We start from the raw sequence: 25,400 nt of genomic DNA on the forward strand, positions 1-25,400 counted from the left end.
ATGCTTATATTTACGATGAGGATGATGTGCTCTTATCTAAAGTGCCTGTGGAGGATGTTGGTACTGTACTAATAGATTTAGGACAGGAGGTAAGTGAGAATGTAGAGCATAGCCTGTTGGGGGTCGATGAGCCCAGTAGCTGTGACCAGTTGTCACTTGAGAAGGAACCTGACGATGATGGTGAAAGTGGTTTAGCTGTAACTAGTGTTATGCCCGGTCTGGAGGCGCAGAATCGCTCAGACTACAGTAATTTGGGTCATGTTCAGCAAATTAAATGTAATGAAGTCGTGCGTTGTTTCGATTAGAAATTAATAGAACGACTGGAAAAGGCAGCTGAAAATGTAATTCAGGAAACCCCTACACACTTTGACCTAAATGTAATGAAGACAGATGTCGATCACTTTAGTTGGAGACAAATCCAAAAGGAACTATTGGACGAGTTTGAGGAACCACCTGTACAAACTAGAATAAGCCACCCTATAATAATAGTGAATATGTTGGGTATCAATGTACGTTGTCTCTTAGACAGTGGAAGTGAGGTGAGTGTGATATCTCAGTCCTTCTTTGATGCATTACCTGGTAAAGACAAGCTTACAGTAATGAGGGTATCGGAACTAAGAATAATTGGTGCTACTGGCAAGGTGTCAAAAACGGTAAAGCAAGAAGCTTTGCTGCCCTTTAACATTAATGGTAATTTAATTGATCATCCATGATTAATTGTAAACAATTTCAGTATTGAGGTTTTAATTGGCATAGATTTCTTGTCGAAATATGAGTGTTGTTGACTTTGAAAGAAGCCAGTTAAAATTGGTCTTGCCGATACTCGGTGTAATTACGGTACCTTTTATTGATAAACATGTAGTAACTAATGATGAAACTTGGGAGCTGCCTATACGAGTTCTGAAAAATAGGAGATATTGGGACGAAGGCGTTAATCTTAGTAAATACCAAGGACTTTTCAGGATCATAGGAAAACCACATGCTAATGCATATAGGCTAGAGTACCCTAAGAGTAAAAAGCTATTAGGTCTCAGGAACGTGATCGACCAAAAGAAGTTCATAGGTAGTGAATGAATTCTGTAGGGAGGAGGTTGTTCTGTAACCTCTACACAGTGTGGCAGCTGTGCAGTCCCAGCTGTGTGAGATCTTCTTTCCCATTTCAGATTTCACTCATTCTTCATCTTTTCTATCCACCTAAAATTTCGGCCTCTTCTTTCCAACACATTAAATTTTCCGTTATGGTTATCAAGCCAATAATCTGAAACTAATGAATTCCGTAGGGAGGAGATTGTTCTGTAACCTCTACACAGTGTGGCAGCTGTGGAGTCCCAGCTGTGTGAGATCTTCTTTCCATTTCAGGTCTCACTCATTCTTCATTTTTGCTATCTACAAAAGTTTCGACTTCTTCTTTGCAATACAAAAATTTTCCGTCATGGCTATCAAGCCATGAGTTCTGTAACCATTCTATCCACCGATTAGTGAAGAAAATACCTAATGTGACAAACCTAACAGTGACATAAACAATAGGGAAGTATGATGTAATTAAGATACAAAGGTATTTGAGTAACAAGTATGTATAGAACCCTGGTAATATTATAAGTACAAAGTTGTTGTTTTATTGGAAATGGTCCACCAACAGTAATTTAAAAAGATATACAAATTCGTGTACAAGCTGGATCTGAAGTGGCAGTGAAACCTATTGTATGTTGTAGAGCTAACTAATTAATAGTAAAAGAGATTGCTTAGTGTTACGAAAAATATGCAGATAAGTTGTAAAAATGAACTCACTTTGTGTAGCAAGGAATGGCAGTGTAATAGAATTGAACAGTGTTTGTGGTTGAGAACACGTGTGAAGGACACGTCCTTGAAATATTTATAAGGTTGGAGCTGGCCGTTATTTGGTGTAGTGTGTGACAGGAAACACCTACATGTATTGAGGTTATGAGTTGGAGGCGTGAATGCGACCATAGGTACCCTTATGTTAGATGAGACAGAGCAGCTCATGGTGTCCTATAGGTTTAAGGATTTTAGCATTACGCTCGTCCATAATTACTTAATGCACTTTAGTGGTAGGTCGAGAGAGACTACCTGTGGTTTCAGCGTCCGATCGAGTGGAAATGGATTGCCGCGTGAGCAAACTGATCAGCTGCAATACACTATAGATATGAAATAAATGTGCTATCCTATGCGTTAAATGTTAATATAGTGAGTGTTAAATAAGTACATACACTAGCAACATAATTGAGTAACATAATGGCAGACGTGAAACATTATTTATAGCTCAGCATAAATACACTTCGATTAAGTAAGTACATAATTGCAGATGTGGAACTGACACACCAGCAGAGGACCAATAAGTGGATTTAGTAGTCAACTAAACGTAGTGTGTTTTGAACACTCAGAACTGTACTATTACCACAAGTTACTCACATGTACAAAGAGGCTCTCAGAATATAGTGAACATTTTAGAGAGAATCGTTTTTGATTATGAATCCCAGACAATCTCCTAATTCCTCAGAGCTATAAGCTGTAGCTATAAGTGTATTTCTCAGATGAAGTGGGCACTAGGAATTCTAATTACAGGCTTCACGTTTTGCTAATCACTTTCTGGTTGCCAATATTGTAGTTAGAGAGCCAGTGTTGAGAACGGCAAAAGACTGCATAAATAATAGGAACATTTAACAACAATTATTCCACCCACCGCCCCACATATGTTGCTAATCTGCCGGGAAAAACAAACAAAACATTTATTTAATAAACAATTATTCCACCCGCCGCCCCACGTACACAAAGTGTTCACTGGAAACAAACTATGAAAAATGAAATGAAGTCACTACAAGAGAATCAGATGTAGGTATCGACTATTCTATCAAATGGCTACAGTATGTGAGCGGTTTTTTCGTGTAAAAGATTAATCCCGATGGGAGTATAGAGAAACATATAGTAAGACTTGTCGTCGAAGGGTTTAGTCAATGCTGTGGTGTAGACTACAGTGAAATCTTCTGTCCAGTAGCTAAGCTGAGCACATTCGTTCAATGTTAAGTGTTGCTGCACTTGAGAAGATGCATCTAATACAATCTGATGTGTCTATAGCATTCTTGTACACAGAACTAGAAAAAGTAATATATATGCAACAGTCAGAAGGGTACAGTGATGGCACAGAGATAGTTTACAATTTAAGGCGAAAGGGTTTGTATGGACTTAAGCAGGCTCCAAAAAGGTGGAATAAACATTTCGAAGCATTTCTTTTGTCAGCAGGTTGCAAGGCAATTGATGCAGATACTTGCATATATATCGGAGCAGAAGGCAACAAGAAACTGTTAGTCACTCTTTGTGTAGACGATGAGTTAGTGATGGTGTGTGATCAGCAGGATGCATGAAGTTCGTAGATGAATCAAAGGCTGCATTCAAGATGACTGTGAAACTAGGGTCGTATTTCCTCAGACTTGAGACAAGACGGTTTGATGACGATGCAGGCAAGATAAGTTAGCAAGCCTATGCAAAGAAAATTCTGGAGCATTTCAGTTTTCAACACCGGCTATAGAGGAATCAGATACAATACAGACGGAAAGTAAAAATGCAGAGAAGTGCAACTTTTCCTGTCGACGAGCAGTTGGAGCACTGGTGTACCTGATGCGTGGTATGAGACCTGACCTCACTTAAAGTGTGATCTTTCTGTCTTGGACTCTTGACTCAAGCATCAACAGAAGATGTAGTAAGACTAAAGTGAGTACTCCAGTATGTAGCAGGTAAATGTGACCTAGGCATACTCTACCATTCAACTTTACACAGTGACATGCTCCACTGCTTTAGTGATGTGGCCTTTGGAGGATGCAACGTAACTGGACGGTCGAATCTGGTATAGTTCTTACACATGCGGGTGGAGCTATCTCGTGACTCAGCGTAAGACAGACAATGAGTGCCACATCTACAACAGAAGAACTGGTAGCTGCAACAGAGGCTGTTAAAGAGATAATATATCTGTTTAGACTTCTAGAGGAATGACAAAGTTGTCGAATCCTGAGTTCATCGCACAAAACGTATACAGACATAGCAGTTGTTCATCCGAGAAAAGGTATTGGAAGGTGAATTAGGCATTTAGCATATTTCAGCTGAGGATCAGTTAGGAGATATATCGGTGAAGCCCCTGGCAAAACCGAGACTGTTGGTTTTATGTCATAAACAGTGTCTTCCATGTTGATGTGTTTCTCATTTACTTCTATTTCCTTAGTTAAATAGGGGAGAGTGTTACCGTTATGTATGTCTGCATTTAATTACGTACCAAACAAGGTCGGAAGCACTTCCGTTGTAGAGTCTATGGAGAGACAAGAAATGTAAGTGTGTTGTTTATCGAAGTGTATCTTTGTACAATGTGAAATAAACGAAATATTCATTGCAGCCATTCAATCGTTTAACCTAAAACAAATAAATGTAACATGATTGTGTTCCCCCACGTGTTCTGCAAATGTGAAATGGTTTGTGCCACGCTTCCTGACTCTCATTTGTTCTTTGTGTCTGACATCAGACGCTGTGCCTGCTTGTCTTAGGTATCTCCCATCACATCTGTAATTGATATATACCGGCATTTTGGTATATGTCTATATGTCTATGTTTTTTGTCGGTTTTGGGCTGTATTTTTGGTTAGAATTGTCTGCTATATATATATATATATATATATATATGTGCCATGTCTTTTGAAAATGTTGGTGCTCTTATGTGTGAGCGTGTTTTAGTATGTCGTTATGTACCATCTTGTGTCTTCTGTTATATTTTCCTCATTATTAAGTCAAGTTGCCTTTGCTTAGTTTTTGTTGGTCAGCGGCACTGTGTTGAGTCGGTGGAGCATGTATCAACTGCTACTTGGTTTTATGAGCGTGGATGGTTCGATGGCTGGAGAATAATTATGTCAGCTGCTGTGGGTTTATTGTAAATTTCAAACATATGATTACTGTTTTGTTTTTTGATTGTTATATTTAGAAAAACTAACTCGGCTGTGCTGTTCTCTTTCAGTTGTGAATTTTATATTTTTGTGTACATTGTTGATGTCAGTATATAGTTTTTCGATTTTTCTTTGTGGTTTCTCTATTAATCAGAGGATGTCATCCATATACCCAAGTTAGTAAAACATGTTGTATTCTTTTGCTACTATTTTTGTGAAAATGATCGGTGTAATGTAGTTTATTAAAATATTTCTAAGCCTCATGAGTATATGTATGCCATTGGTGACCCATGTTCTAGTAAATAAAATTCATTATTTAATTGGAAGTAGTTTCCCTCTATTACGAGTTTTATTAATGTGTTTGTCTTTAATCTGTTCATCAGTAACTGAATGTGTGTATTCAGATTTTTGTCTAAGATGTCTACTGTTTCTGGTACCTCTATGTTGGAACACACGCTTTATACAACAAATGAGAGAAGTGTTTTTGTGTCTGCAATTTTTATATCTTTTATTTGATTATTAGCTGTGTAGCGTTTTCTATGGTTCTGTCTTCTTGTACTTTGAAGTTTTCAGACAGTCATTTTAACATGTATCCTGCAAGCTTCACAATCGGCTTCACTGGGATACGTAATTTCTGGATTTTTGGTTGGCTTTGGAGAACTGGTGGAGTGAGATTATTCTGTGTCAGCTTCTTTTTTTCTGTGTTATCGAGTATGATTTCAGTAATTTCCAGAGCATTTCTACTTTTGTGTGAAATCTGTTGGTTGGGTTGATTTTAGTTTTGGAATCCTATTTTATGAGACGAACTCTTGTGTTTTGTAGTGTGGTTTTCTTTGTCTGTAAGTACTGCTGTATTCCCTGTGTCCCCTTTTGAAATGACGACATTTTCATTTTGAAGCTTTTTTTACGTTTTCTGAGTGTTGCTGAATTTGTGTTCGTGTTGTAGCGTTTTCGTGTTAGTTATTATATTGGAAATTATTTTTTTAGTAGTTCTCTAGTTAATCCAATGTTGACTCTCCTGTTTTCTCTCCTACCTATGTTTGTCAATACACTTTCTGCTTCTATAATTAGAGTTTCTGTGTAATCATAATCTATTCCTGAATTTACATCGTATTTTAATCCTTTCTGGAACAGTTGCGTTTCTTTACTGTTTATAGGTGTTAAATTCACTAATCTTGGGTAGAATTTATGCGTGATTTTGTTGGCTGTGGTTTGAGTTATTGTATTCTGAATGGGATTTCTCGTGTTTTGTAGTGTAAAGAGATTTTATTTGGAATCTGAACTATATTTTCTGGGCAGCATTGTTTGCTTTTTGAGTGCTGGGTGAACTGTTTTTAATCTTTAATGTCATATATTTAGGTACAAGATATTAAACTTTCATATGTTGTTGAATTTTATGTGTTGTATGGTTGTATGAACGTTCTGCTGAAGTCTTCTGGTACAGGCCACACGGAGATGCCTACAGTAGCGTAAATAAAAAGTCTGTTTATGTGGCCATCATCCATAGCATGCAGCAACTAATATTTGTGAGAGATAAAATTTGCGGAGCAGTGACATGGTTCTAACGTACACTCCTGGAAATTGAAATAAGAACACCGCGAATTCATTTTCCCAGGAAGGGGAAACTTTATTGACACATTCCTGGGGTCAGATACATCACATGATCACACTGACAGAACCACAGGCACATAGACACAGACAACAGAGCATGCACAATGTCGGCACTAGTACAGTGTATATCCACCTTTCGCAGGCTGCTATTCTCCCATGGAGACGATCGTAGAGATGCTGAATGTAGTCCTGTGGAACGGCTTGCCATGCCATTTCCACCTGGCGCCTCAGTTGGACTAGCGTTCGTGCTGGACTTGCAGACCGCGTGAGACGACGCTTCATCCAGTCCCAAACATGCTCAATGGGGGACAGATCCGGAGATCTTGCTGGCCAGGGTAGTTGACTTACACCTTCTAGAGCACGTTGGGTGGCACGGGATACATGCGGACGTGCATTGTCCTGTTGGAACAGCAAGTTCCCTTGCCGGTCTAGGAATGGTAGAACGATGGGTTCGATGACGGTTTGGATGTACCGTGCACTATTCAGTGTCCCCTCGACGATCACCAGTGGTGTACGGCCAGTGTAGGAGATCGCTCCCCACACCATGATGCCGGGTGTTGGCCCTGTGTGCCTCGGTCGTATGCAGTCCTGATTGTGGCGCTCACCTGCACGGCGCCAAACACGCATACGACCATCATTGGCACCAAGGCAGAAGCGACTCTCATCGCTGAAGACGACACGTCTCCATTCGTCCCTCCATTCACGCCTGTCGCGACACCACTGGAGGCGGGCTGCACGATGTTGGGGCGTGAGCGGAAGACGGCCTAACGGTGTGCGGGACCGTAGCCCAGCTTCATGGAGACGGTTGCGAATGGTCCTCGCCGATACCCCAGGAGCAACAGTGTCCCTAATTTGCTGGGAAGTGGCGGTGCGGTCCCCTACGGCACTGCGTAGGATCCTACGGTCTTGGCGTGCATCCGTGCGTCGCTGCGGTCCGGTCCCAGGTCGACGGGCACGTGCACCTTCCGCCGACCACTGGCGACAACATCGATGTACTGTGGAGACCTCACGCCCCACGTGTTGAGCAATTCGGCGGTACGTCCACCCGGCCTCCCGCATGCCCACTATACGCCCTCGCTCAAAGTCCGTCAACTGCACATACGGTTCACGTCCACGCTGTCGCGGCATGCTACCAGTGTTAAAGACTGCGATGGAGCTCCGTATGCCACGACAAACTGGCTGACACTGACGGCGGCGGTGCACAAATGCTGCGCAGCTAGCGCCATTCGACGGCCAACACCGCGGTTCCTGGTGTGTCCGCTGTGCCGTGCGTGTGATCATTGCTTGTACAGCCCTCTCGCAGTGTCCGGAGCAAGTATGGTGGGTCTGACACACCGGTGTCAATGTGTTCTTTTTTCCATATCCAGGAGTGTAGTTTGCTGGCGGAAGTTAAGCAGAGATGAAGCGGCTTGCACTGGACAGACTATCACGGAGGGTTTCATCAAATCAGTCTTCACGGTGAAGGTCACAAATTATTATTATTGCTCTTATGGGTATTTGTGAGGAAATTTGTACTTCAGTGTTGTGTCTAATGATGATTCTAGTGATGGCTCCCCAGAACTTCCTGTGATGTGAATATTATCGAATTAACGATTCGTTAATGTTAATCGTGTATATACAACAGATACCGGTACGTGGGTGATTGTCGCAATGTTTACCATTAGCAAAGGCAATCCAGAGAGTGTTCAGATGCAGAAGATCCGTTATTTGGATAATTCAGAGATTATATACTAAGACGTAAATTCAGATACTGTGTATAATGGTACATTCGATTTAGGTTGTTAGTCAGTAGGCAGGGTAACTTACTTAGCCTGATTATAAAACAATTTTTTAGTAGATTTATTGCGTATTTGAACTTGGGAATCGTACTGGTAAGTTCATTTTGTGATATAACGAGTTTTATTAGATAGTTACTACGATGGTAAAAAAAATTATATAGATGTGTATTAGAAGACGCTATACCTTTGCATATTGGTAAACACTTTATTTGTTGTATGCTGCTGAAATCCTAAGAGCGGACAACATTTCGTGCAAATTAAATAGAAAAATAGGAGCATCGTTTTGAAGATTGATCTCCAATGTACAAATGTCAGACTTTGGATGAAGCTGTTGTATTCCTTGGTATACCTGTGCACTGTGACACTAGACGTGTTAATTTCGCCGAGTCTTTGGCTACAAAATGTTCTTTCTGCATTACTTCCAAAGTTTTCCCTGTTTGTCCTATGCATTTATGCAGGATGATTTTAGATGGCAATGTTAACAAATGTTGATGGTGTTGGGACAGCAACCAGCCGCGAATTTACTTTCAGTTCCTTTATCCAAAGGGTACCGTTACCGGTTTCGAATCGTTATGATTCATCTTCAGACGGTTTACGTGCTTCAAATAACAGCCACGGTCTCCAACCATGTCTTCATATGACAAAATGGCAATATTGACGTCGGTGTTTTCGATGATAATGTTCGAATTAAATTTTCACTTTTAGCAATGATAACTTCGGGATAGTACTTTGAATAAAAAATTAAAATCGAGAGATCAGTGCTGTGGAATAGAAAATTTAAGGTCTGGGCAGAGGACGAGGGATTGGTCTGGTATAACGGAGCTTACTAGTATCTACAGAGAAGAAAATGCGAGAGGTACATTTATTGTGTGAAACACCATGATTAATATAATTTGTTTAAATGAATATCTTAAGCTACGAACGATAAGAGTAAGGGAAAATTGACAGTCGAATCTGGGACAAAAATAATAAACTGATGTGTGTACCTAAAACTGATTGAGAAAAATACCAAAGGGAAAAGGATGTCTTGAACTGTGAGACAAACTGCAAACATTGAGTACAGCCACAGCACCTGTGTATACCTTACGAAGAGAATGAACAACGTAAGTGAGATCCCACATTTCCGATAGTAGCCTGTTTGTAAGACAGAGGAAACTGGAGTTGGTTGATAGCAGTTCGACAGTAAAAAAAAAAAAAAAAAAAAAAAAAAAAATCCCATGAATAAAATTTGAGAGGCTATAGTAGAGAAAATAAAGTGGATGCAACCAGAGATATTCAATTGAAATTCAACGTAACTCTGTATATTGTGTGTCTTTATGATTCTCAGATAGATTAAAAGTTACCTAACGAAGTTTAAACAAGTGTATGTGTGTTGCTGCTAATGAAAAGTCATATTTAATCATGCAGTCAGCTATAAAAATGAACGTGCTAATTTCTCAGTTAGTAACCGTAAGCCCATTGTTGAGCCAGAACGTAAACGATAGGTTGGTTGGTTGATCTGGGAGAGGGGACCAAACAGCGAGGTCATCAGTCCCATCAGATTAGAAAAGGAGAGGGAAGGAAATCGGTCGCGCCCTTTCAAAGGAACCATCCGGGCATTTGCTTGAAGCGATTGATGGAAATCACGGAAAGCCTAAATCAGGATGGCCTGATGCGGGTTTGAACCGTCGTCCTCCGGAATGCGAGTCCAGTGTGCCAACCACTGCGCCACCTCGCTCGGTCAGGACGTGAATGACGTTAGTTCAATCTGTTACGTGCCTCTTGAAAGTAACAGTAGCCCACGAATTTCTTTGCGAGCTCTCCAAAGTAGATTTAGAACTCTGTTCTTTTACCTGTGGACACTAATATCAGTTATCGAAGTCATGACACGTATTGTGGTATGGTAAAGATGCACAGTTAGTTTGCTAAATGAGGATATACGTTTGAAAGGTCCTTCTTGGATGTCGTGATTTATACTTTCACTATGTACATCAGCAACATTTCACAGTAAGCGTCTGCCAGCTGTTAGTCTTGCTACAAAAGGATATATGTTTAAAAGGTACTTTTTGCATGTCATGACTTATGTAGCACAGTCACCATCTGGCAGCTGTTAATCTTGCTAAATGAGGACATATGTTTGAAAGGTTCTGTTCTTATGCCGCGATTTATACTGTCACTGCCTGTAATAGTAACACGCATCAGTAAGCGTCTGATAGCTGAAATCGTAAACCAGGGAATTTAGCTGTGGTTGCTCACGCACTGACTTCCAACTGGTTGAATCAATTCTAAACGTATTGAAATCACTTACCTGTCAATTTTTTTCTCTGCTGTCCCTGTAGAAGAAAGTGTGGACCGGCGCCATGGCTCTGAAATAAGTTGCTTGTTATAATGTGGTTGGGATGCAAGACATACGAAAGCAGTAAAAGCCGAGATTACAGAAATTTCGACGACAGTGTCGTCAATTACTGCATTTTCAACGTATCAGAACAGCTATTGTTTACATACAAATTTTCCCCTCGGGCCATTACATCGATAACTACAGTTTCTTTTTCATAAATGATTAGTAAACAATCATACAATTCGCGCCTGAGTTACGGGTCTTAAGTTGCTATCATGTCTTGCGTCTCTCGTTGAATGTTGTCCCGCACCCTTAGGGATAATAAATATGCCTTATGTCAAATCATGATAATGATATGTTCCCTACCGCTATCTAAATGTGATCACTACAGCGAGCATCATGCTGCAAGGATAATTTGGAAGGAAGGATATTCTCATTTAATATATGAAGTTGTGGCTAAGATATGTTGCAGTGTCATGGAATGATTTCAAGGAGTAATAGCTAACACTGAACAAACGGAAACTGTCACAAGAGTGTAAAACATGAATCAGCTTCTACAGAATCAAAAGGCTACATGATAATTTGACTAAGAACCGATAGCGCAAGCAGTCACGATCAGAGATACAAGAATGATATTTTTACCTGAGACTTAGGGGAGCTGTTCGTTTCCAGTTATCAATTCTCTCACATTTGATTATTAGGTAAGTAAATTAATTTAGAAAATTTATTATGAAACTAAATAGTACGCTCCTATTGTGGTATACTGAATGGAATGAGTTTCCCTTACCGGATGGGTGCTGCTTAAGCACATCTGCTGACTGTGTGCCCAGAATGATTTTCAGGTTACTGTATGTTGCTTCGCTCAAACCTGATATCGTCCGTCAACGCTCCTTGGACTGTTGGCCGTAGCTTTCCTTGCATTCACTTTAGTCTTACAAAGCATTGTTGAGCTATTTCGCTGGTGCCAAAAATTCTTCTTAAATCTTCTTAGAGCTCAACATTCCAGCTCTTACGAACCATTTTGCCCCAAACAGCCGCTATACCATCCTGTGCCAATGACAATATTCGCAAGTGGGAGGGTGTGGGATCACCACAACGTGCTCCCTGTCGTTGCTCAGCTTCGTAGACTTTGGAGCCGCTACTTACTCAGGAAGCTCCTCAGTTGGCATCATTAGCCTGCGTGCACACCTTTCCAGTCTTTTAATCAATGAAAATCCTTGGCAGTGTCATGAACAGAACCTGGGTTCTCTTCATGGCAGTCAGACATGATGGCCACACAGCTATACATGTGGACTGTCTAGATTAATTAAATTAAAATCTTCTATGATTTCCAAGTGCTATTTTTTCATACACATCTCTATGTTGTTTGGCAGTATCACAGTCCAAACACTATCCTCTTCTAGCAATTTCTGTCATAGCATACTATAGTCTCTATTTTATAATATCACTTTTATCAGACCTGACAATCTCGAGGAAATCTTCTCCATTCCTTCACCTTAAATGAAGTTTCACTTGCTCAGTAAAAGAACGGCGATAAGACTAGAAGCCTTTAATCATTATTACTTATTTATGTTGCCAGATTACATCACTTCAGCCATTTCTTTTACTCAGTTTTGTTGCAGTGTGGGCTACATAGCTTACGTTAGCACGTAAACAAGTATTTCCTTTCCTTCTTAACTATTATTTCCATGTTTCAAATATATGTAGTTCTGTTAGTGGATTCTGCCAATACTTAAATATTTGACCCCTGTCACAAAAATTATGATATAGCCTACTCTATCGAAATCAAAAATATTAATTATTTTTTCAACCATGTCGTCTTTAATCATATTAACAGTTCTTGTGGTAGTAATTCTGCATTTTGCATAAGCTACTGTTATATTTTTATATTTTTAATATTCTTCGTGTCTTTCCGTTGGACGCACCACTCGAAGTCTTTATGGGGCTGTTAAGACGTTTGTGAAAATCGCATGGACATCACATGTCTTCAAGTTTCATTATATTCATCCTAAACGTTAGATCAACAGCTGCAGACATTCATTCCTACTCTTAAAGGAAGTGGTGCTCTTCTAAAACCATTTTTTGCAACTTAAATGCTATATCTGTAATAGACTTTACAATTTTGGTTTCTTATATTTATTATTAAGCTTACTCTTCTCTTACTCGTAATTTATCCATTTTGTCACTCTTTCTGTAAAGTTTACATTCTGATGCAAACGAAGTGTGTTCAGATAAAACTTCGTCTCCCTAATTTAGTTCTTGCTGTGACACACGTATCTCATTCTTTTCGTAATTATGTAAGACAATCCATCGATAACAAACACTGGAGTTAATAGGCTTTCCATTTTTGTTAAGGCCTCTTATTTATAAACACTTCTCTCATTCTCATGTTTCTGTTAACTGCGAACGCATTTGCTGCTCTTTATACACTAGATTTTTACTCACAGCACCAAAAATAATTTTCCTTGATTTGTACCTTTTTTGTGAGTCTTAGGATCAGAGAGCGAAAACATATTTGTTATGTCGAGTATGGATAATCGATCGTTTTCTATCTCCTCATATGTCTCTTCACAATGCATAAGACTTCGTAAACATTCTTCTGGAAATTTTTACGTTTTCCTCTATGTGTTTTCTCTATGAAGAGGCGGTAATACCCTACTTTATTTGGTATGAGATTAAATTCTTCTAATTAAAGTATGTTATGATACTAAGAGATGAAATCTTCTCTTAAAAATTTGATTCATTTCTTTAAGGAACTGTAGATTCTACTTGAACACAGGAATCTGTATTCACTCTGTGTGTCGTTACCCTATCTCTTACCAAATTTCGTTGATTAGTTCGCTGGCTCGAGGCTTAGAACTTCTGAGATTTTCCACTTCACTCATTTTCATTGCTCTGTCCCTTTTTTATTTTACTTTGCTAAACAAATATTTCCAACCTGGGATCCCAGTATCCTCTCCTCCTACATTTTAATTAATGTTCCGTTGAAAAACATATTCTCGCCATGTTTCAAAACAATACTTTTATACTGTCTGACAAAAAACGTGAAGCACCCTGAGGAATAGGAGTAACAGAGAGTTTCAGAAGTTGAGAGGGCATTTGATGTTATTTCAGTGACTTCAAAATCGAGAAGATTTTCAGAGAACTTGACATTCTGAGCCCACATATCGGTAAGACGTTGCACCCCCTCCTCCCCCCCCCCCCTCCTCTGCGGCCTGGATGAAGCACTGATTGGGTTGGGAAGGGTGCCACAAAGCTGTTGAACCTTCTTCTGAGAAAATGGATCTGCAACTGGTCCTTGATATCCTGGATACTATCAGTGAGACGCAGCTTACGTCCGAGGTGGTGCCATGCATGTTATATAGGGAAAAGATCTGAGGATCTTGCAGGCCACTGGAGTACCTCAACTGGGTGTCGGGCGTTATTCCTCCAAAACTGACTTGCGCGATGATTACTTGCAAATACGTTGTGGATGACAGTCGCTACAACTCTTTGTCATTAATACTCATCTGGGTCTCTTCAGATTTTTGAGATTGCCGTATTTCAGCGCTTTCTGGAGCAGCTGACTCCAAAAAATTCCATATTGCTCGAATGATTTAGATGACTTAGACGGCTCCTGAAGAACATATTAGCACTCTTCGTACTCTGTTTCAAGTTTAGCAGACACAAATGTATGTTTTTTTTCAGACATAACTTGAGTACTCTCACCTTGTTATTAATAGCCGCATTTCAATTACATTTGCTTGCTATCCGTGACCTTCCACTCTTCACAGTGTGCAGGAATTGCAGTCTATGTTAAGGAAGTTCACGTACTTCATCCGGTTTGTTCCTAACAACTCGGCCGGCCGGAGTGGCCGAGCGGTTAAAGGCGCTACAGTCTGGAACCGCACGACCGCTACGGTCGCAGGTTCGAATCCTGCCTCGGGCATGGCTGTGTGTGATGTCCTTAGGTTAGTTAGGTTTAAGTAGTTCTAAGTTCTAGGGGACTTATGACCACAGCAGTTGAGTCCCATAGTGCTCAGAGCCATTTGAACCATTTGAACCTAACAACTCGTACGTCGTGGCTCTCTTGAATTGCTTGCGGAGGAAGGATGTTCCTTTTGTTTTGGCGCAAGCGTGTCAGTCTGCTTTCCATAAGTTGAAACAGGCTTTGATTAGTGGTCGACACCTTTTTCCTTTTGATCCAGCTAAACCAGTGGTCTTGGCTGTGGATGCTTGCCCTTACGCCATTGTGGCAGTTTTATTGCATAAATTTGGTTCTACAGACAGGTCGATTTCCTTTGTTTCAAAGTTGTCGACAGAAGCTCAATACTGTTTTTCGCAAATCGAAAGGGATGCTCTCTCCATTCTGTATGGTGTAACTGAATTCCACTCGTATTTCTTTGGCTGAAAATTTTACTTGGTGACTGACCATAAACCCCTTCATCTCCTTTTAGCTCTTCTCAGTCAATCCGAGCTCACACAGTGCAGAAGCTGCGACGGTGGGCCTTTCTTTTATCAAATTTACAATATGAGACTGTGTATCGGCCCACTTCTAAGATTGCCTCTCTCCTCTTCCTGTTGGCCTGAATTCAGCATTCGACGAGTCCTATGCTTCTTGTTGCTACTCTCATCTACAAGACGCATATGCTTTGCATAATTTTCCGCTTAATCGCCGGAAAATTGCTCAGGCTACAGAAGCGGATCCTGATTTGCAGAATCTATTGCACTACATCTGCAATCGTTGGCCGCGTTCAGCCAGACAGATTCGTAGCTCTGTGGTTCGCCGAAATTTTGGTCGACAGCACGTCCTTGCCGTACACCTAGGTGTCACTTTGCTTCACACCAATAATAAAAAATCACCTGTTGTGCTTCCCCTGGTTCTCTAACTTAGCGTTCTTCGTTTGCTACATCACGGTCACTGGGGCATCGTTCGCACCAAGCAGTTGGCGCGATGTCATTGCACTTGACACGATCTGGATGTGAAAACTGAACAGTTGACTTCTCAGTGACAAGCCTGTACTGAACATCAGTCAGCCCTGCCTCAGAAATTTTTTGAATGGCCCAAAAATAAAGGTACATTAACAACGTTTGCTCGTGGATTTTGTGGTTCCTTACTGGAATACGCGTTGCCTCATCATTGTTAACGCTTTCAGTAAATTTCCTTTTGTGGCTCCTGTGCAGTCCACTCTGGATCGTTCTACAAGCCAGGCCTTGTCGTCGATCTTTTGCCTCGAGGGATTGCCTGAAGTGATTGTGAGTGATAACGGACCTTAGTTTGTTGCCGCTGCGTTTGATCAATTTTACACTGACTCTTGCATCAATCACATCACGAGTGCGACAGTCCACTTGCAATCCGATGGTGAAGATGAGCGGTTTGTAAGAAGATTTAAGCAGCAGATGGACAAAATTCGTGCCTCCCGCATATGGGCTCAAGCTCTGTTGCTCTTCTTGTCTGTCTACCGCTCCCAACCACGCGACGGTCCATAACTGACGGAGCTGTTACATGGGTGGCACCTCCGCACCCTGCTTCAGTTGCTGGACCAGCCACAGCGGGTGGCACCCACTCCTTCCAGGCAGGCAAAGTATTACACTAACGATTTGGTCTTTTTGAGACTACATCGCTGCCGTAGGCGCTGGGAGTGAGACACTATTGCACGAGCCGGCCCAAGCGGCCGAGCGGTTCTAGGCGGTTCAGTCTAGAACCGCGCGACCGCTACGGTCGCTGGTTCGAATCCTGCCTCGGGCATGGATGTGTGTGATGTCCTTAGGTTAGTTAGGTTTAAGTAGTTCTAAGTTCTAGAGGACTGATGACCTCAGCTGTTAAGTCCCATAGCACTCAGAGCCTTTTGAACCATTGCACCATGTCTTGTACGTTCTATGTTTTTCCTGGAGGGACGAAGAGGGTAGTTGAGACGCCACCAGAATCAAATCCGTCAATGTGAATTGCGTGGTTCTGCCACAGACGTTTTACTTTCAGATTCTGTGTCTGCCTGGACGCAGGGGCCCTGCGCCTTCCACGCCGGTCCTGGAGCCGATGGAAGTCGAGACCCTTTCATGGTCGCCGCCGTCTCAACAGTCACCACTGCCTGCGGATGGGCCCTTCTTCTCGGCGGCTGTTCCACATACTGACTCGAATCCCTCTGCAATCTTTAAATGACTCCGTCTTCGTTTGCCGCTCCGCCTACGGATGTGGGTCGCGCCCTCTGCCCTCTCGGCTGGCGTTTCTGGGCGGGCTCTGGTTGTATGCCGATGTGCGGGAGGGAGATCGGTACCAGCTTTCGTTTCGGCTCCCATCTCCTCATTGCCACCTGCATCCAGCACTGCCCCCTCCCACCACTTCTCCCGCCCCTCCCCCTCCCACTTCCACCGCCGTTCGCTCATCCACATTACACGGTGACGGTGAGAAGGTCAGGGATGTGGCAGACTGAATGATACTCGCCTTCTAAGCCACGCTTTCCGCGGCTTCGAGTTCCTGCGCCCTCTGCCCCCACGATATAGGTTGGTCGGCGGCAGCTACACGCCCAGTATTAGTCGCAGTCTTTGATAATCTTGTCTTAAATCAGCCTTCGGCAGTTCGCTCGTTAGTTAGTAGCGGGAGCTCACACTTCACGACGCTCTTTACTTTGCTTCTTGTAATAGCTGGACTTTATTGCCGTTTGTTCTTTTGTAAAGTTTCTTCGCAACACTTGGAGAAAGCTGAAAGCTACAAGTTAAGTAAAACTTCTGTTTACAATATTTATGTGTTGGCCAATAATTTATGTTCCTGTCCAACTTCCCTACGACGGCAGCTGCTACACCACTCTATAGCCCACCTCTCCTCACAGTTATGTACGAAGTAGTACTCAACAGGTGTTATACGATTCGACCAGCTGGCCAAATGGAGACCCACAACGTGGCCCCTCTGAAACTCTGTCATATGCTGATAACACTGTCTCAGATTGGTACATGGCATCTCCTTATCCATCACAGTGATCGCTTATCCTCTGACGGTGTTCGCGTCTCTTATAGCCCCTACCAGGCTCGGAAACAACACTAAGAAAGAGTAACACTGATGCACTTTGGTGGGATTTCTGCCTATCACAGGGAAATACATGTCTAATCATCTATATACCCATCGAAGGTGTGTAAATGTAGGCAGTTATACTGATATCCAATCATGTCTTCTCGGTGCTTTACTTTTTTGTCAGGCATTATATTTGATGTTTGTTCGGAAGACTACCTTTTTCCTTCTATTTTATTTTGCTTGCGGTATCGTAAGTTTTGATTTGGTTACATCTCTCTTTTACTTGCTCATGCCCTTTCGTTTCCTGTACCATTCGCAAACATTAGGCATTCTATTATGTTATTAGTTTGTACTGTTTTTTCTTGGGTACTGAGTGCTGAATCATACGTAGCTTCTACTCCTCTTGACGTTTTATATGTGGTTTTCACTTGAGGTTCTGTCATATGCATTTTTTGTACCTTAAGCTCTTCTTGAATCAATTTCGTCGACAGGCTGTATGGTTCGATGCTTGAAGCTGAGAATTTTAACTTCATTCATTTTCATTACTCTATCGACTTGAGATCGTCTTATGCTGCACGTTTTCATGATTTTCGTGAAAATTGTCGTCGTTCTTCCTCTACTTGGTATCCCTTGTTCATCATTCTCTATTTCCTTCTGTGCGATTGCCCCCATCAGAGTCTTTTAAGACTATCGTAAGAGTGCCTATACTCTCCAGTATGCTTTAATAAGTAAGAACGAATGTTCATTATTTCGCTACATCGATATTCTAACATTTTATGCAAGGTCATAATTTAGTTTCGAATTTACGTTTGTCTCTTCCTGTGCGTAGATCAAAATCTAATTGTTTAACCTGTCTCACACACTGGCGTGGTAGTAGCAAGAATGTTTTGACTACAGAATTAATCAAAAACTATACTTTTATGAACTTAATGTTTCATGCTAAGCACTACTTGGCGATTGTAGTTTGTAAACTTCATGCTTGATGCAATAGTTTCAATTTTTGCGCAAACATTGGACAGATTTTTCGTGATTTCATTGGAATCAGCAACTGTATATATCCAGGTGATCTAGACTTTTCCGTAAGAGGCGTTCCATAGAATCAGGGAATGAACACTTAACCGTAAGCTACTTTAGTTTGTCCGTTCCCTGTTACCGATTTTTCCCTTTTTGAGTATCTTCATATTGCAATGTCACCTTTTCAGATTTGTTTTAATTCCCATTTCGTTGAAAAAGAAATTGTTCTGTACTGCTCAGTGTTACTAAATGGATGTTGAACATTTTGTGGAAGTACAGGTGTATGTTGTTATTACGAGACGAAAAATTTATTTTCATCCATTTGCTCCATCTCTCGCTTGTAACATACAAGATTCCTTTTGTTCGCAGTTACATTTAGACTAACATGCCACGATGAGAGCTGCAAAATATTACTTCATGCCGATTTTGTCTCTACACATTGCCGTCTTTTATCTCTCCTCGTTTTCAGCTACCACTTACATGTCGAACTGTTTTCTGGTGAAATACCACCAAACGGAAAAATTTATCTTTCTGTACAACTTAACAATCGGTCGGTCTCATACTCAGACAACGAGCGTTGTGAACGCTGACTGCGTTAGGCAAGGTGTCAGTGGAAGTGTCTCGTTGACGCCTTCCTCCGAGCTGTTATCAAGTTTTAAGTTTTCTTCTATATTGAACAGCCAAAGAAACTGCTATACCTGCCTAATATAGTGCAGTGCCCCCGCTAAAACGCAGAAGTGCCGCAACACGACGTGGCATGGACTCGACTAATATCTGAAGTAGTACTGGAGTAAATTGACACCATCAATGCTGCAGGGCTGCCCATAAGTTCCTAAGAGTACGAAGGGATGGAGACCTCTTCTAAATAACACGTTGCAAAGCATCCGAGATATGCTCAATAATGTTCATATCTTGGGAGTTTGGTGGCCAGCAGAAGTGTTTAAACTCGGAAGAGTGTTCGCGGAGCCACTCTGTAAGAATTCTGGACATGTGGGGAGTCGCAAATCCGTCGGAATGGACATTGGGCATGAATGGATGCAGGTGATCAGACAGGTTGCTTACGTACGTGTCAGAGTCGTATATAGACGTATCAGGGATCCCATAACACTACAACTGCACACGCCCCACACCATTACAGAGCCTCCACCAGCCTGAACAGTCCACTGCTGACATGGAGGGTCCATGGTTTCATGAGGTTGTCTCCATACCCGTACATGTCAATTCGCTCGATACGATTTGAAATGAGACTCGTCCGACCAGGCAACATATTTCTGGTCATCAAAAGTCCAATGTCGGTGTTGACGGGTACAGGTGAGGCGTAAAATTTTGTGTCGTCCAGTCATCAAGGGTGCACGGGGTGGACCTTTGGCTCCGAAATACCGTACGGATGATGTTTCGTTGAATGTTTTGCACGCTGACGCTTATTGATGGCCCAGCACTGAAATTTGCGGTGATTGGCGTAAGGGTAGCACTTCTGTCACTTTGAACGATTCTTTTCAGTCGTCGTTGGTCCAGTTCTTGCAGGATCTTATTCGAGTCGCAGCGATGTCGGAGATTTAATGTTTTACCGGATCCCTGATGTTAACGATACACTAGTGAAATGGTGATACGATAAAATCCCGACCCACTTCAGCGCTATCTCGGAGATGCTGTGTCCAACCGCTCGTGCGCCGACTATAACACCACGTTCAAACTCACTTAACTCTTGATAACCTGCCATTGTAGCAGCAGTAACCGATCTAACAACTGCACCAGATGCTTGTTGTCTTACAGAGGCGAGCGCAGCGCAGTATTCTGACTGTTTACATATCTCTGCATGCGTATACCAGTTTCTTTGGCGCTTCAGTGTATGTCGAGTAGGGCACTGCGATTGTGGTGTCTGTGTAGGCTCTTTCGTTTATGTTGTTATGCATGAGTATGGAATGGAACGAATAGAGAGAGAGTCAAAGCTGTTTCCAGCATACACCTTAGCCTTCTTGAGAAATGTGTCAAATAGCTCTGAGCGCTATGGGACTTAACTTCTGAGGCCATCAGTCCCCTAGAACTTAGAACTGTTTAAGCCTTACTACCTAAGGACATCACACACATCCATGCCCAAGGCAGTATTCGAACCTGCGACCGTAGCGGTCGCGCGGTTCCAGACTGTAGCGCCTAGAACCGCTTTTGCGACGATACTGGATGCACATAGTGAAATCTACTGCCGGCCGTTGTGGCCGAGCGGTTGTAGGCGCTTGAGTCCGGAACCGCGCTGCTGTTATGATCGCAGGTTCGAATCCTGCCTCGGGAATGGATGTGTGTGATGTCCTTAGGTTAGTTAGATTTAAGTAATTCAAAGTCTAGGAGACTGAGGATCTCAGATATTAAGTCCCATAGTGCTTAGAGCCATTTGAACCATTTTTGAAATCTGCTGACGTAAGAGCCTTCGACAAGGAGCAGATTCTTCAGACTCGGATCCTGGGAACGAACAGCTGAGAAACGGCGAAATTGGTCGGCTGTTAGCGTGTTACTGTCGTGAGCATCTGTATACAATGGGTGAAGGACAGTAAAACCGCGAGTAGGCAACAAGGTGTTGGACCTCCACGGCTCAGTATAGGACACGCATGTCGGAGGCTTTCCCGCTCTGGCGACCTATGGCGGATCTGACGACATAGTACAGTACTGGTGCACGCGCAAGCGTTTCGGAGCACAAATTTCGGCACAAACTGAACATGGGACTTTGCAGCAGCGGACCCCTACGTGACCCAATGACATCGAAAGTTACAACAGTGGGCACGATATCATCAAGATTGTACCGTTGATCATTTGCACAGCCCTTCTTTGTAAACCGCTCTATATCTCATATTAGCCCAGTCTCCTGGTACGAGTCTCTCATACGTAAGCCGAATTCAAGTACGTGCCGGACAAGTACATTGTATGCAATTTCTTTCATAGATAACCTACAATTTTGCAGTATTGTACCCACGAACAACCGAGCCTATGTGGTCTTTCCATTTCATATCCCTACTTATTTGTATGACATATCTCATTGTAGTTGCCACTCCTTACTCCTGTGGACAAGAGATACCATGCGTCAAGTTTCGTGCACAACTTTACTTTTCTCTACGTTTAGAGCTAGTTGCCAATTTCTACATCTACGTACATAAACCGCAAGCCAACATATGGTGCGTGGTGGAGGGTGCCCTGTACCTCTACTAGTCACTTCCTTTTCTAACACTGAGTCGCCCAAGGATTGATAAGAACCAGAAGCTCATTGTAAGTATTATAAGCAGGTACTAATGTCAGTTTAAAGATAATCTTTTCATTTTACCACACAACAACTGGATACAGGTGGATAATAAGATTATTTGACATAAATGCAGTTTTTGTTTCAATTACTTTTAGAGATGTGGGAAACTGTGAAGTTAAGATACGTAGTTGTTGTAAGATCTGTGCAGATGATGCGTTGATCAGCAAATACAACAGCAGTTGAAAGCTGACAATATAGCACGTGGGAGCAGAGGACGAGGCATGACTCAGATGCCAAAGGCGTGTTCTTCGAGCCAGCTGTGTGAGCGGAGGTTTAAATGGGGCTGTTGGAGCTGGTTGCTGACCCCAGTGACCTAGTGCATGACAGCTCACAAACGATGACGCAGGAAGGGTTGTTGCTTACAAGACGTCCAGTCAACTGGATTACTTCATGCAGCTTGGCACCTGCCAATAAACGATCCAGCTGACCCAGTCCAGTTAGCGATGTGGCTTGCCGCTCAGCGGCTGACTGGCCCGACGGCAACCGTTAAGTCTCGTGTATGTGCATGAACGGAATATTTTTAAGTTGCATCCGGAAGCATCGCTCAGTCACATCATGTTTTGGTCAGCTAAGGATACTTATCAAACATTCTGAGCACTTTTTGTGTGAAACGCTACAACTGCGCCGAGGCCTCTGATCTGAAATTCTTCTCTGTGTGGGGGGCACTACCCCTTGTCGCTGGCGATAAGTCTCGGTACAAGGAATCCCTTTCTGATTCCCTAACGAAGGAATACCACGTTAGGTGATTCCTGTTCCAGTAGCGGTATCATAATTCGCTGTGAGAGCGCTAACTTACAACTACTTATTTTGAACAGTCGAGTTGCAACCTGACATTTGGATTGACATAACGTGGCTTACTACCACCTCGCAGTGACACTGGGAAACCTGTCCTTAAGGGAGAACTACTGTACACACTTCGTACATGAACCTGGACGCCACATGACAACGTCCACTCGTCTTGTGCCCTGAGTTAGGTCCACGGTGCTCCCTCGTCCCTGGAGAGCAGCGACTATCAACTGGTTGTCACAACGCCACCCAAATGGATTATCAATGCACGATGATGACACTTCGGCATGGGCACTGACCGGCTATTGACGCAGTCGCTTGCGACCACAGCGCACCACAACTTTCGCCGTGTGAACTGTTAATCTCCGCACCTCTTCGTGAGTCAGTACAGTGTGTCTTTGTCTTTTGGCGATATATGACGCCATGTGCCCAAACTTCGGCATTGGCATCGATTATTGTCGTGTTCTGGTGGATTTCTTTTATTTCAGATGAACTCAATGATTTTCTGTGTGATTGTATTTTATGACGTGTGACCTTGGCAAATTATGTTATTTTAGGATATTGCACGTTTCTTGGACGACCTTCTTCTCCAGGTTCTTCGCATTAGGTGACTTAATACGTTATTTGCATTATTGTTTGCGTATTTCGGATGTGAAAGTAAAATTGTGCTTAATTTGAAGATATTATTCGTGTTAAAGTTAGTGATTTGCACATTTACTGAATGACCTTCACTGCGCGGGATTAGCCGAGCGGTCTAAGGCGCTGCAGTCACGGACTGTGCGGCTGGTCCCGGCGGAGGTTCGAGTTCTCCCTCGGGCATGGATGTGTGTGTTTGTCCTTAGGATAATTTAGGTTAAGCAGTGTGTAGGCTTAGCGACTGATGACCTAAGCAGATAAGTCCCATAAGATTTCACACAAATTTGAACATTTTTGGATGACCTTCTTCGTTATGGACTTAGCCTTGGGTGATAATTGCCTTGTATATTAATTAATTATTTTAAATTATATTCCCACAGTCTATTAAATGTGAGCAGTCAAATGGAAAGTGTTTCCTTACCATTCCGGTTGACCACTTCCGTCTTAACTATTTGTATCTTGTTAAACAGTTTATGTGTCTGTCATGACACTGTCTTTTCTAATTTTCACACATATTTTAATGTTGATGATTACGTATCGTTTGTTTTGTGGGAATTCTCAAGCATCATTTCATGTCATAATGTAATTATTGTGATTTTGTGATGTGTCATGTAATGTGTTTGGGAAGAGCTTGTGTAATCCTTGTCCTTTGTGAAAAGAAAGAAATCATTGTTTACTTGTGTCGTGATGTTACTGAGAGGTAAGTGCTTGTCTAGACAGCTTGGCTAAATGAGCCAGTGGGTGTGTCTTCAACGGAATAGTTGTTGTCTCAAAGTAGCGAGACTGTCTGACAATATGGGACTGTTGTCGAACAGATCCTGAGCTGGTCAATGAATGAATGTATTTTGCGTTGGTGTTTTTTATCACCAATTAAAGTAAATTTTGCACATATTGTTGGATCTATGAGAATAATGACTAGACCCACATGCCTAGGGCATCAAATTAATAAAGAAAGATAAGACGAACATGGACAGTACTGCTTTTACGTTCCCTCCTTACCCCTCTAGTAACTAACAGAACGAGCGTGGGTGTTAAAAATTTATTTAGTGTACTATGACCATTCTGAGTACCACAACCTCAGCCTAAATTTCTAGTCGCGTCAGAAGGTGATGCAATAAGTTCGACTGTAGCCGCCATGAACTAATTTCGTAATGTGATATGCAGATTTCCTGTTGGTAAACTAATGCATGTGTAACGTGGATTTGGTTTGTACGTGGGGCAGGACTGATGATTGCCGAGGACACTGTTTCCTATTTTGTAATATTTCTTTCTGTCATGAGTTCGTGTGTACTGCCGATGGTAGTAGCTAAGGCGTGGCCGGGGTGGTTCCGTTAGACAGCAGGAGGGGCAGTTGCGACTGGGGGTCTGAAGCGGGCTCGGAATTAAGCTGTTGTGTGGCAGTGGCCGGCAGCTGTGTCATCCTTCCCTCTCAGGTGGGCGGTCAGCAAGCGCCGTTTGAGGGGATTAACGTTTCGGCGAACTGAGTGCACCTAGTTGGTGGGGTCCTCATACAGTCGGATGCACATCCGTGGGGCTATGAGACTTACCAGTGGCGTCTCAGGCTTGCGGGCGACCACACAGAAGCTGAGAGGTGCGACCGGACGTCGAGCAGTGAACAGCGAGCAGCTCCAGCCTGCCCAGCGTGATGAGATCGTTTGAGGGTATTAACGTTTCGGCGAACTGAGTGCACTTAGCTGGTGGGGTCCTCAAACAGTCGGATGTACATCCGTGGGGCTATGAGACTTACCAGTTGCGTCTAAGGCTTGCGGGCGACCACACGGAAGATGGGAGGTGCGACCGAACGTCGAGCAGTGAGCATCGAGCAGCTCTAGCCTTCTGAGCGTGATAAGATTGTTTGATAACGCGTGAAATGCTTAGCACCACCGTTAAACGCTGACGCAGATACTTAGCGCCGCTACTTAGAGACGGTCCACTTGGAGCTCTGGACATGGACACCAGGACGAGTTCTGTTTGGTTGGCGCTCGCAAACTTTAGAAAAAGTTCTGCGGTTCGTCAGAACAGCAACTTCCTGAAGCAGAGGTCTCCCA

This window comes from Schistocerca serialis, chromosome 3, assembly GCF_023864345.2.
Source record: "Schistocerca serialis cubense isolate TAMUIC-IGC-003099 chromosome 3, iqSchSeri2.2, whole genome shotgun sequence".
Classification (NCBI taxonomy): domain Eukaryota; kingdom Metazoa; phylum Arthropoda; class Insecta; order Orthoptera; family Acrididae; genus Schistocerca; species Schistocerca serialis.